Source organism: Diabrotica virgifera, chromosome 7, assembly GCF_917563875.1.
Source record: "Diabrotica virgifera virgifera chromosome 7, PGI_DIABVI_V3a".
Classification (NCBI taxonomy): Eukaryota; Metazoa; Arthropoda; class Insecta; order Coleoptera; family Chrysomelidae; genus Diabrotica; species Diabrotica virgifera.
This window is the reverse complement of record NC_065449.1, coordinates 573,965-588,270: the sequence shown is the minus strand read 5'-3', so window position 1 is coordinate 588,270 and position 14,306 is coordinate 573,965.

Sequence of the window (14,306 nt, the reverse complement as noted above, 5' to 3'; positions counted from 1 at the left end):
AAAAACTTTTTGTAAGTTCGTATTTAAATTCGTATTATTGGATAAAATCTAACGCGCGACTGATTACGTGGGGAAAAATTCAAAAAATCGGCCTGTGTGTAAACAATTCAATGGCCGGAGCTGTACCTACATAATATAAAAATCCTCTCTTGTATTGCACATAAAATTTATTTTTAGTTAATATTACTAATAAGGCACAGTAATTCAAGTTGCGTTTTAATATCAAAACAAGTAATATATCTTTAATGGAATACTTTATTAAGAGTCATTAATCAACAAAAATCGTAGGATATCTATATAAATTTAATAACCTCTTCGGCCATCGTATATTTTATCTGGGAACGTGAGCGATTGTCTTTCTCCAAGAGCAATAATGCGGCGACGACGTTAGGCGAAAAGAAGAAAAAAAAACATTTTTCACAGCTCAATTGGAAGATTAGTGGAAAAGTATACTTTATACAGGGTGTTTCATTAATTGTCTATATAGTAACTGGAGAAACCTTAGCACAAAATACGAAGATTTAACCTAAAACACTTAAATAAACTATTCTTCCTTACCGAGATACAGAGTGTTTTATTACAAATGTTCTAAAATGATTTTAGCCCATGGTTAAAGAACCTTTTAATATTTTTTGTTCAAACTTGACACACAGTTTACACATGTTAGGGTACTTTAACTAGTCTTAAAAGATAGTTTTCCGCTGTTACCAGGGGCATGCTGTATACTTCCTTTTAGCCCCTTTTCCCCGCTTACGATCTACGCCACTGTCGTAATAATCATTTCAGCATGTTTTCTTGATTCTTCTTTACTTTTTACGTAAATATCATCCGTTGTCTCAATGCGATAGAGTAAGTAGTTTTTAAGTTATTTGCGTTTTAATGTAATGGATTCAATAAGATTATGTATTTTAAACACGTAATCTTATTGAATGTAGTTTAAAGTAGTTCTGAAGCTATTTCCTTCTGGAATTTTTGCAATCAACTATTCTAAATGGGAAATAAGCCACAATTTAAATAAAAAATGAGTTTATTAACGTTTCGACGCCCAAATCGGATGTCGTTTTCAAATTCAATATATTACTAAATTAAACAAAAATGTTGTTGCTTAGTAAAAAATTATTCTAATAATTTATTTAATCTGACTCATTTATATTGGCAATTTAGACATATATTATACATTTTAAAGTAGAACATATTTATTTAAGTGTTTTGGGTTAAATCTTCGTATTTTGTGCTAAGGTTTCTCCAGTTACTATATGGACAATTGTTAATTAAACACCCTGTATATGGTGTATTTCACGAATATACGACTGTTTTGGATTATCGCGACAACGAATATTTTAGTGTGCAACATAAGAAGTACGGAAGTATTTTACTCTAATAATTACTCCAATAAACAACAATATAATTTGCAATTTACTTTCGTTCTTCATATTTTGCACAGTAAAATATTCGTTGCCGCGATAATCTAAGAGGGTCGTATATTCGTGGAATGGGAATATTAAATATTTATTTGAAATATCGATAATAGTCGCTCGTATGTACATGTACATATTCGAGCAACTATTTTAAATGACCAAAAAAATTTAAAGGAGCATAAATTTTAATCTAATAATAAAACACTGAAATTTTTGTTTTCAACATTTCCACAAAATTAATTATAAATTAATGTCACTACAGCTATTTCTGCAGAGTGTCTTACTCAAGTGATGGGTATTTACAATGTATCTACACAAGTCTCTAACTGAATAGGTTGAGAAGTGGGGAGCTGTTTGTCTCAAGTTGGTCATTCACAATAATTATATCTGTATTTTTTAATTTATTAATTTCCAAAAGATAAATGCAGATTTTTGTTTATATTCGATTCAGAGTTGGACCACCATCTCCATATAGCTATTTCAGCATCCTCATGCCTCATCAGTGAAGCTATGCAGTCACAACTCTGAAAGGAATATAAACAATCTGCCTTTTTAAGGGGAACCATCGCGATACAATGATTCCACCTTTTGAGGCGCAATCCAGCGACATCTCTCGTATCACGAGGAAAACAACGAAAAGCCCTAGATACAAAGTTTACTACTTTTTAAACAATTAGAATAATTGAAATAAAAATATAATAAACAATATTTTAAATCCAAGACTTTTCCTTAATAATGACACTTATTAAAAATCTGTACCAGTCTAATATAGCGACGCGAGAGTACGACTAGATCAGAAGTTCTCAAACCAATGCAAGACGGAGAGAGGTGTTAGACAAGGATGCGTGTTGTCATCTGACTTATTTAACATTTATGGTGAACATGTCATGAGGATGGTTTTAGAAGGATGGGCCGGTGGAGTAACAGTAGCTGGTAGGAAAATCTCAAATTTAAGATTTGCTGATGACACTACACTTATCGCAGCAAATGAGCAAGAAATGGTTGATCTTCTGCGAAGAGTTGAGTACGAAAGCAATAAAGTTGGTCTGAAAATCAATAAAGCTAAGACAAAAATAATGGCGGTCGACAGATTCGACACTATTCAACTGACTAACATGTTACAGGAATACCAGATATTAAACACCTTTGTCTATCTCGGGTCTAGTATAACTAACGATGGTAACTGTGAAGCAGAAGTTCGGAGAGGTATTGGTATGGCAAAAAATGCAATGAGTCGCCTAACTAGAGTTTGGAAAGGCAGATCTATCTCTTAAAATATCTAGATGAGACTGGTGAATTCCCTTGTATTCTCAATATTTCTATACGGAGCAGAGACTTGGACTCTTCGCGCATGCGAGCGCCAAAAAATTGATGCCTTTGAGATGTGGTGCTGGAGAAGAATGCTACGCATACCTTGGATAGCTCATAGGACAAACGTTTCCATTCTAAACCAACTCGAAATTAAAAAAAGGCTGTCCACAATATGTCTGCAACGAATTCTGCAATCCTTTGGTCACGTGGTTCGCAGAGGTGACGACAATTTAGAGAGATTAATTGTTTCTGGAAACGTTCCGGGGAAAAGATCAAGAGGACGATCACCAACTAGATGGTCTGACCAAATAAAGCATTCAGCTGTAAACCCATTCTGCGAAGCTCTTAGAGCAGCTGAAGATAGAGACCGATGGAGAAACATTGTTAGGAATATTGGAAGAAATCACGATCCTCATTAATGGGGAAGCGACAAGAGAGAGATGGAAATTAATAAATTGAAAAATACAGATATAATTCTGAATGACCAACTTGATACAAACAGCTCCCCACTCCTCAATATATTCAGTTAGAGACTTTAAAATGAAGATAGGTACATAATACAATAAATCACTTGAGAAAGGCACTCTATCGAAACAGCTGTAGTGACAATAATTTATAAAATTTTGTGGAAATATTGAAACCAAAGGTTTCCGTGTTTAATTGTTAGATAAAATTGATTTCCATCGGGTAATGGTCGATTCCATCCATTATTATAAATTTTAATGGTTAAGAAAAATATATGAATAAACTTGTTTGCCATCTTTTATAAAATAAAAATCTTCGTGTTCTGACTTTCTCTATAAAAGCTTCGCTTTTAAAATTTAAACTTTTATATGCATTTTCTCTACTTTAACAGATTGTGGCTTTACAGAAAATAAGAAATTAAATATCTCATACCTCTACTAAAGATCTTGGATAACTTTCAGACATTCTCTTTTACAAACTTTAAAGAGCATTCCTGGATGTTTGAAATTCACTTTATAACATTTAAGGTTTCTCTACTTTAACTATATTTTAACCTAGTTGCTTTTCTACTATATAAATTCAATATCGTAGCTAAAAACTGTTGAATTCATTTAATACTTGAAATGCTTAAATGGTACTTCAAAATTCACAAAATTACTGGAATAATAAAGAATAGTTTAGGAAGAAAATAGCAAAGTCTCAGATACAGAATTCATTATTAAAAACAATAATAAACACTAATTTAAATCTGAAACTTTCCTTACGGAAAATCCATAAACTACGTCGTAAAAATTTTGTAATTTTTAATACCCTCCCCCTTCCGTTGTAAAGCGTCGTTTACAGTTGACCCCCCCTCATAACGATGTCGCAATTGCAACTCATGACCCCCCTTTTTAGAGATTTTTTTAAAATTCAATGTTATTTCTGGATTTATTAAAATTAGCTCTCCAAGTTTATTTACGAATGTATCCAAATCAGTATTACTATGTAGCTCATTATATCCGCGTACTTTTTTCTCTCAATTCACTGTACAACTAATAATTAGCTTTATTGGGACAAAAGACAACACTTTTATCAGAGTTCCTATGCTTTCTTAACTGCATCATATAAATCTTAATATTTATTTTGTTTTGATTCCAATGCCATTTCTTTTATTAAGTATAAATATGTAGATACAATGTACTAACTAAATAGAATGGAATATGTTATTTCTATTCATTCTTGTAGAATTATTTCCCTCAGAGTATTCAGTAAATAAGTGAACAATTTAATATTTATTGCTTCCAGACATTGTTCTGAAAAGAAGCGTTTGTGTAAAGACATAGAACAATGTTTTATTGTTTGTTAGTCTGTATAAAACTGCTATTCTTTTTCTCATGAACATCTTTCAGTGCGTCACAGTTTTTCGATTTCTCTCTAACGCATTAAATTGTATGTGACAGAAAAAAAGGCACGTCTTTGAATACTTTGGTAATTATTCTAGTTCGGTGATTATTCTAGTTGTCGATAGATGGCACCATAATCAAAAAAGAATTATTTATTAAATAAAATAATAATAGTATCAATATAATCTGTACAATTTATAAGACTATACAAATGAAAGAAAATACCATTTTATAAATGCAATAGACACAATTGATTTGGTTTTATTCCAAATTGAAAATAAAATTTGACAACTGTCAGATTTAACAAAAATGTCACGTTAGAATAAATGTCATAAATGTGTATTATCACGGACTTACCTTTTTTTCTATAATTTGTGACGCACTGAAAAATGTTCATGAAAAGGAGAATAGCAATATTATTAAGGCTGTGAGTGATAAAAACAAAATGAAAAGTATGCGATAAAAATAATATATTAATTTTTTTTAATTCTAAAATAGAATATATTTTTTATATTCGTGAACTTCAAACGACGTCGGATGTGCACTCATGGCCCCCTCCGCCTGTCGTATACCGTCGTAATAAGCAAAGTCCCTCCCTCCCTCTTTTCAACGACGTAGTTTATGGATGCTTCCTTATTAGAAACATTATATGTTAACATCCTAAATCTCTGCCTTCCACAATTTACAAGGCGTAGAGACGACGAATATAGAAAACGGAAAGGATTATATAATATGCAATCCCATTCCGTTTTCATTTTTCTAGGAAAAGGTACGAGAAAAGGTTCTTAGTACTCACAATATGAGTAAATAGAAGTGAATTAAAAGACAATTAGGCCAGGGTAATAAGACAAAAACATACCGTCTTCGTGACACTTCAGCAGCCAGGATACTGAAGCGTTTTTTCGACAAGTAATACCTATAGGAACAAATTGTAACTATTTCCTGCTTAGGATCTGGCGGCCATTTTTATTTATAAACAATTAACTGTCAAAAAATGGCATTTTTCCCTTTTTTTTTTAAATCAATGGAAAACAGTGAAACTTATGATTTTTTTAGTACAAATATCTTTGATATTATAGAAAGAGCTTTAAAATGACATATTACAAAGTTTGATATACTCATTTATTGTTAATATAATTGCGAAAAAAGGTCGGAATTGCAAAGAAAATATTTTTGCAATAACTGTTGTTAAAATTAGTGTACAGGTTTGAAATTTTTGTCAAATGAGGGTTCTTTGGTGCTTAATATGTGATAAAAATTTCAAAGCAATTCATTCAATTGTTTTCAAAAAGCGAATAAAAAATGCATTTATTAGTAATAAATAATTATTCAAAAGTATCGTAAATCTTTCCTTATAAACTTTTTGGATAACTTTTTCCAAATAAATTAACGTTTTTACCCTGTTTTAAGTGCACAACTACCAAGTAATGTTATTTATATCATAATTGATAAAAAATTTTAATAAATATATATAATTTCTTATATAACAAAATAAAAAGTTTATAAGGAAAGATTTACGATACTTTTGCATAATTATTTATTACTAATAAATGCTTTTTTTATTCTCTTTTTTTAAACCAAGTTGAAAATATAGCTCATGCTCTTTCATTTGACATCTGTGGAATGGTTCTAACGTCATGTTTTTCTGACTTATCTTATTGCAAAAAAAAATGTTATCTGGGATAAATAATTTGAATAAAATTTAAACAATTGAATAAATCGCTTTGAAATTTTTATCACATATTAAGCACCAAAGAAGCCTTATATGACAAAAATGTCAAAGCTGTACACTAATTTTTACAATAGATATTGTGAAATTAATTTTTTTTTGCAATTCCGACCTTTTTTCGAAATTATATTAACAATAAATGAGTGTATCAAACTTTGTAATACGTCATTTTAAAGCTTTTTCCATAATCTCAAAGATATTTGTACTAAAAAAACCATAAGTTTCACTGTTTTCCATTGATTTGAAAAAAAAAGGGAAAAATGCCATTTTTTGACACTTAATTGTTTATAAATAAAAATGGTCGCCAGATCCTACGCAGGAAATAGTTACAATTTGCTCTTATACGTATTACCTGTCGAAAAAACGCTTCAGTACCCTGGCTGCTCGAGTGTCATGGGAAAAACCTTATTACCCTGGACTAAATGTATGTCATTTCGATTCAGAGGTAAGGTATAATCTATAGACAGTGCTGTTTCTCTTATAAACTAAACGAAATTGTGTTTTAAGGGGAATTTCAAAAATATATTGAAAACCACTATGAGAATCTTGCCGCGACATCTATTAAAGAAAATAGGAAAGTCTCAGATAGAGAATTCATTCATTCATTAAGCATTACAATCCCTAGGGATTATAGCTAACGCCATGGCGTTTAGAATCCTATTTTTTGGTGAGGTGGATTACTTCTCTGTCATTTTATAGCTTGCTGTGTGTCTTTGCTGTTTTCGTGACTCTTTTCCATTTCTTCCTCTCCTTGCACTGAACTTTCCAGTCTTTCACATTCATTGCTCTTATGTCTTCTTCTACATCATCCAGCCATCTTCTTCTAGGTCTTCTTCTACACCTAGGCCATAGTGGTGTCCAGTTAGTTATCCTTCTCGACATATATGATTGTGGGCGTCTCTGTATATGTCCTATCCATTCTAAGCGAAGCGATTTTATGTATCTGACTATATTTTCTCTCTTTAATTCTTCTTCAATTTCGGCATTTGTTTTCATTCGTATTTCTCCCTCTCTTGTACATTGTGGCAAAGTATTGTTCTCATTATTTTTCTTTCAAATTTCTTAAGACTATCTTCTTCTTTCTTATTAATCGTTGTTGTTTCCATCTCAGATGTAACAACAGGTCTTATTAATGTCTTATATAGGTTCATCTTGGTTCTCTTACTTAGGGTCTTGCTTCTCAGCAGATTTCTATTCATTCCATATGTTTTTTTGCCTTTCAGAATTCTTTCCTCTGTTCTCTCTTTTCCGGTTTTCCCTATTGTTACTCCCAAGTACCTAAAGGTGGATACAGTTTCAAATTTATGGTTCTGTGTTATTAGATGTTTCTGATTTGTTGTGTCGTCCTTCCCTATCGTCATATATTTTGTTTTGTACTGGTTTATCTGTAACCCGATTCTCTTCGCTTCCTTATCTAATTTTTCAACAGCTTTTATAAGTGTCACCTTCGTCAGATAGAGGATACATTATTAAAAACAATAGTGTACATACACTAATTTAAATCTAAAACTTTTCTTATATGCTTTGTCTCTAAATGGAATTGAAACATAAATTGTTGTCTTTTAATTTACTTCTATATTTACTCAGATTGTGAGTATTAACAACCTTTTCTCGTACCTTCTCCTAGACGAATGAAAACGGAATATGATTGTATATTGTAGAATCCTTTTCGTTTTCTATATTCGCCGTCTCTATCCCTTGTAAATTGTGGAAGGCAGATATTTAGGATGTTAACAGAGAATGGTTCTACTAACGAAAGTTTCAAATTTAAATTAGTGTATATTATTGTTTTTAATATTATATTCTGTATCTGAGACTTTCCTATTTTCTTTAATAGATGTCGCGATTTTATTTAAAAAGACAATTTCCTTTCGTTTTGATTCAGAGGCAGACAAGCATCTGCACTGATGAAGCGCTGTCTGAAGCACATCAGCGTTGTCTGTAGATTATGCCTTGCCTCTGAATCGAAATGAAACATAAATTTTCTTTTAATTCACTTTAATTCAAGGAATAGTTCAGTTACAAATAAATAAAAGTATATTTTAAAGAAAAATATTTAGTTGTAAAAATAAAAAAGATAAAGGGAACTTTTTGCACATATGCTGTTTTTTGATTGATTGTCACAAAAACAAAAATAATAAAAAAGATGAAAAGGTGTACCTCTATACCGGACTTATTTGAAGCCACACTAAAAAGACTAATATGACTGACTAAAAAATATTTTAAATGTTTTTACCTATTTCTTATTGATCTAATACTTTGGTCTGTTTTTTCCTAATTACTAATAATTCAAAGAAGTATTTATTATCCAATATTAAGTATAATTAGCACTAAGAACAATAAGCTTCTCCCATGACGGTTTTATGTTTCTAAGCTCTTCTCAAGTTGATTACAATTTCGGAGCATTAACTTTTCTGAAACGTGTCGTGAAAATAAAGGATGGTGTTAGTGTTCCTAAACATTCGGCGATAAAGTTTCCCTTAACTGCCACTTACAAATTACATTCTATAAATCGAAGAGAACTCGATAACCGCTGGCATGGGTCTTTATAAAATTATAGCCACTTCGTTCTTCAGGTTTTAAAGCGTCGTAATCTATATACATGTGTCCCACAGATAGGCACAAAATATTTCCGGGGTTATCTGTGAATCCTATTTTTATGCTTTTTTAGATCGAAATATTTTCACGAGAGTTTTTGGTTAGATTTCCTAAAATAATTCTTAATAACAAACATAATGGAATTGGTATAAGAAACGGACCATAATATGTACCAAATATACTTCAAAATAAATATAGCCTAGTCGCAACATAGGGGTCCCGTGGGCACTTTTAGCTTGCCTCGATTTGATGGTGCTATTATAGGTTTTTTGGGTCGCTGAATCCAATGGAAGTGGTCTGGAAGTCAAAATGTGGTGCGTTTAATTGTTATTAACAAATTATGATAAAATTAGGTGTTTTTCAGGAATTATTAAAAGCCCTGTAAATAAATTGATAGTGTTAAGGTCTTCTCTGGTGTATTTTTGGTCGCTGAATCGGATGCGACTAGTCGCGATTACTCAAAATGTGTTCTTATTTTGTTAATAACAAAATAATTGTTTATTCGCCGAAAAGCTCTAAATGCGTTATCTACAGCAAGTTTTTAGTCTTTTTCATAGTATTTTTATAAGCTAAATCGATTGTCACTAGTCGTGATAGCTTAAATCACGTTCCGACTTTATTATTAATAAATTATTGCCAAAAATAACGGTTTTTAGTACGTTTACTCACGGTTTTTGCTCTACATTTTAAAAAACCACTTGAATTGACATGAAACTTGGCATACGCGTATCTCACATGTCAAACAAAACAAGTGATATTGTGCTGATGTCTGCTTTTACCATGGGGGTGATTTTCACCCCTTTTCGGGGGTGAAAAAAAAAGCTTTAAAATAAGTCCGGAACTTTTGTTCTATACAGTTTTTCACTAAGTCAATATTTTTCGAGTTATTTGGTTTTTTGATGAAAAATGAACATATTCACTCGTAAATAACTCGAAAAGTATTGACTTAGTGAAAAAACTGTATAGAATAAAAGTTGCTTAGAATTAATATTGTTCTGAAGCGATTTCCTTGTGGCATTTTACAATCAACTATTTTTAATGGGAAACAAGCCACAATTTTACCAAAAATGATTTTATTAACGTTTCGAAGCCCAAATCGGGTTTCGTTGTCAAAATACAAAATACTACTAAATACTTTTAGTAGTATTTTGTATTTTTAAAAGTATTTAGTAGTATTTTGTATTTTGACAACGAAACCCGATTTGGGCTTCGAAACGTTAATAAAATCATTCTTGGTAAAATTGTGGCTTGTTTCCCATTAAAAATAGTTGATTGTAAAAATGCCACAAGGACTGATTTTATTAACGTTTCGAAGCCCAAATCGGGTTTCGTTGTCAAGATATAAAATACTACTAAATACTTTTAGTAGCATTTTTTATTTTGACAACGAAACCCCATTTGGGCTTCGAAACCTTAATAAAATCATTTTTGGTAAAATTGTGGCTTGTTTCCCATTAAAAATAGTTGATTACTTAGAATTATCAGTTTATCCAATTCCGGACTTATTTTAAAGGTTTCTTTTTTCACCCACGAAACGGGGTGAAAATAACCCCCAGGATAAAAGAACACATCGGCACAATATCATTTGTTTTGTTTGACATGTTAGCTACGTGCCTGCCAAATTTCAAATCATTCCAAGTGCTTTCTTAAAATTTAGGGCAAAAACTGTGAGTAAATGTACTATAAACCGTTATTTTTGCAATAATTTATTAATAACAAAGTCGGAACGTGGTTTAAGCTATCACGACTAGTGACAATCGATTTAGCGTATAAAAATACTATGAAAAAGACTACAAACTTACTGTAGATAACGCATTTCGAGCTTTTCGGCGAATAAACAATTATTTTGTTCAAATATTGAATGGGTTGCATATGTGAGTCCATATTAAATATAGTAATGAAACACAGACCTACTCACAAGCATTTAATTATACTTTGACGACCGGTTTCGATCTCTACAATATACAGATCATCTTCAGGTCGGCGTTACAAGTAGTTAAATGCTACAATAAGAGAAAACTTGTGTTAGAACAGTGTCTGATTGAAGAGATGTTAATAGAAAGCCAAATTTAAAAATTTTTAAAAATTTATAAATTTTTTTTGAAATAAAGGTTTGCAACTGTTGACATTTCAGAATATTGGTATATACAAAGGCACACCTATGAGTAAAAATGCTCATAGGCATGTATGTGCAAATGGGTGCATACAGTTTGTGAATTTGTTGAGATTAAAATTTTTAACCATTAAAAAACAAAATAAACATAAGCTGACTTAAATATGCTTCCAAATTCAAAGTAGTAATAATAAAAGAGATAGTAATATTGTTCTAATCTACTCACATGCCGTTACAAGGATTGCGTTGCAACTTAGTTGTTGTCATATTAGTACGTCCAAATTATGCTAATTGGTTTGTTGGGATAGTGATAGGGTAAACAGACATGTTACGTAGGTTAAAACACAGTAAGATTTCGAATTTGGAATGGATCCTGGAGGAAGATGCGTATGTGAAACGGGTGATGTTTTGTTCGAATGGAGAAAGAGAATGCTCCAGGGGTTGCGTATTAATTGTAGCAAAGTATGAAATGTGTTTTAACCTACGTAACATGTCTGTTTACCCTATCACTATCCCAACAAACCAATTAGCATAATTTGGACGTACTAATATGACAACAACTAAGTTGCAACGCAATCCTTGTAACGGCATGTAAGTAGATTAGAACAATATTACTATCTCTTTTATTATTACTACTTTGAATTTGGAAGCATATTTAAGTCAGCTTATGTTTATTTTGTTTTTTAATGGTTAAAAATTTTAATCTCAACAAATTCACAAACTGTATGCACCCATTTGCACATACATGCCTATGAGCATTTTTACTCATAGGTGTGCCTTTGTATATACCAATATTCTGAAATGTCAACAGTTGCAAACCTTTATTTCAAAAAAATTTTTATAAATTTTTTAAAATTTTTAAAATTGGCTTTCTATTAACATCTCTTCAATCAGATACTGTTCTAACACAAGTTTTCTCTTATTGTAGCATTTAACTACTTGTAACGCCGACCTGAAGATGATCTGTATATTGTAGAGATCGAAACCGGTCGTCAAAGTATAATTAAATGATTGTGAGTAGGTCTGTGTTTCACTACTGTATTTTATTATTTTGTTATTAACAAAATAAGAACATATTTTGAGTAATCGCGACTAGTCGCATTCGATTCAGCGACCAAAAATACACCAAAGAAGACCTTAACACTATCAATTTATTTACACGGCTTCTAATAATCTCTGAAAAACACCTAATTTTAACATAATTTGTTAATAACAATTAAACGCACCACATTTGGGCTTTCCAGAGCACTTCCATTGGATTCAGCGACCCAAAATACCACCATCAAATCACGGCGAGCTAAAAGTGCCCACGGGACCCCTATGTTGCGACTAGACTAATACTACATTTATTGGCTTGGAATTCTTCTTCTTCTTAAAGTGCCCTCTTGTCAATGGAGATTGGCTACTACAATTGCAAATTTTTGTCGGTTTTCAGCTGTTAAAAATTTAGGCTTGTCTATTTTCAAATGTTTTTTAGCCACGATAGTCTTTTTATTCACGGTCCTCTCTTTCCCTCGACCTTTCCTTTGACTATTAGTTGAGCAAATTGGTACGTATTGTACGAAAAGTTCTCGTTTTTTTCTTATTCTATGCAGCACTTCTTCGTTTGGCATATGCAATGTCCATGAAATTTTGAGGATTCTCCGGTAGATCCACATTTGAAGACCTTGGGACCAGAAGGGGACAAGTCACAATTTCGTCAAAAATGAGTTGAAGTAGAAATCGCACACTTTAGGATCATATTAATGTCCTAATCAGAAAATTTCAGCTGTTTTCTCATAGACGGCGCCGCTGTAGTACTCAAGTCTCGTTGTGTCACCATTACTTTATATTGCAACAGAAGGAGACAAGCCACAGTAGTAATCAACATGGCGGCGGAACATTCTCGTGCATGTAAATGGAAAGTAGACTTTTCTGAGTTTTATTCTAAACACAGTGACCAAGATCCGTTTTTAAATAAAAGCGAAGATGACAAAGACTATAGAGTATCCGGAAGTAGCAGCGATTCGGAAAATATAAACTCAGGAACAGTAAGTTTATTAAATGTGTGGCTTGTCCCCTTATGTTATATTTTTCGAATCTAAAAATATTAGGATTGTTCTAAAGGTTTTTTGTGGCTTATCCGTTTTTTGTAAAATACCTACTTTTTTGTAGGAAAATGAATAGACTTATACCCCACAGACTTCTCGAGTTCTCTTGCCAACTCCAGAAAAGAAGGCGCCTTCTAGATGGAGACACAATGATACCCAAGGACATAAAAAAAGTTAAGCGCAAGACTAAAAGATATCTAGGTTACGAATATATAAATACAAAAGGCAAGAAAATAGAACCAAAAAAATTAAATGCACCTTGCCGTTGCACAAAACAGTGTAGGCAGAAATTTGTGCTTGCCAATAGATTTTACCAGACACCGAGAATAATGAACCACTGAAAGACATTGAACATTTGGACGACTTTTCAGATATTGAAAATATTGACAACTGAATTATTTTATTGTTGCATTGTATGTTCATTTTTTAGAATACAATTTTTTATACAAAAGGGGATAAGCCTTAAATTTTTTCAAAAAATGTTCAAAAACTCAGAAACCGTTAAATAAACATTTGTGTTACTTTTATTGTGTATTTATTATCATATTACCAAACGATTATGGGCCTTACTACCAAGAAAAATCTAAAAATTGGATTTCAGGATTTGAAAATAAGTTTAAAATGATGTTTTCTCCAAAATATTGTTTGGTGGCATGTCCCCTTCTGGTTCCAAGGTCTTCATTTCAAAGGCCTTCAATTTATTTCGCGGTTGCCGTTTTAAAAATTGTTTCAACTGTGTGGAGAAATGTCGACCAGACGTAGCATTTTAATAACCGTAGTCGAATTTCGAGTTTTATTTGAGAATCACATAGAAGTCTTTCGAAGTGGATGAGTCCCGTGTGCTCAAAACAGCAATAGACCAGTAAGGATCTGTTTTTAGGTGGATGTGAGACGTGGCATTCAGATTTTTGCGGATAAAGTTAGGTGATAACTTCGTTAATAATAATTGATTTATGCACCTTCTCAAATATGCCCGGAACATTAATAAAAAAAATAAAATATTTAAAAATTTCAAAAAATTTCGTTTTTGTTTCTAATTTTTTTTTCTTATAACTTTAAAACGATTCATTTTGGAACAAAGTCGTACAGGAATAAAACAAAGATAATTAAATTTTCTATCAGATGAAATTGGTTAAAAATGTCTTAGTTTATCACCCTTGCTGTAAAATAGCAATAAATATAAAATAAGGGGGCAAA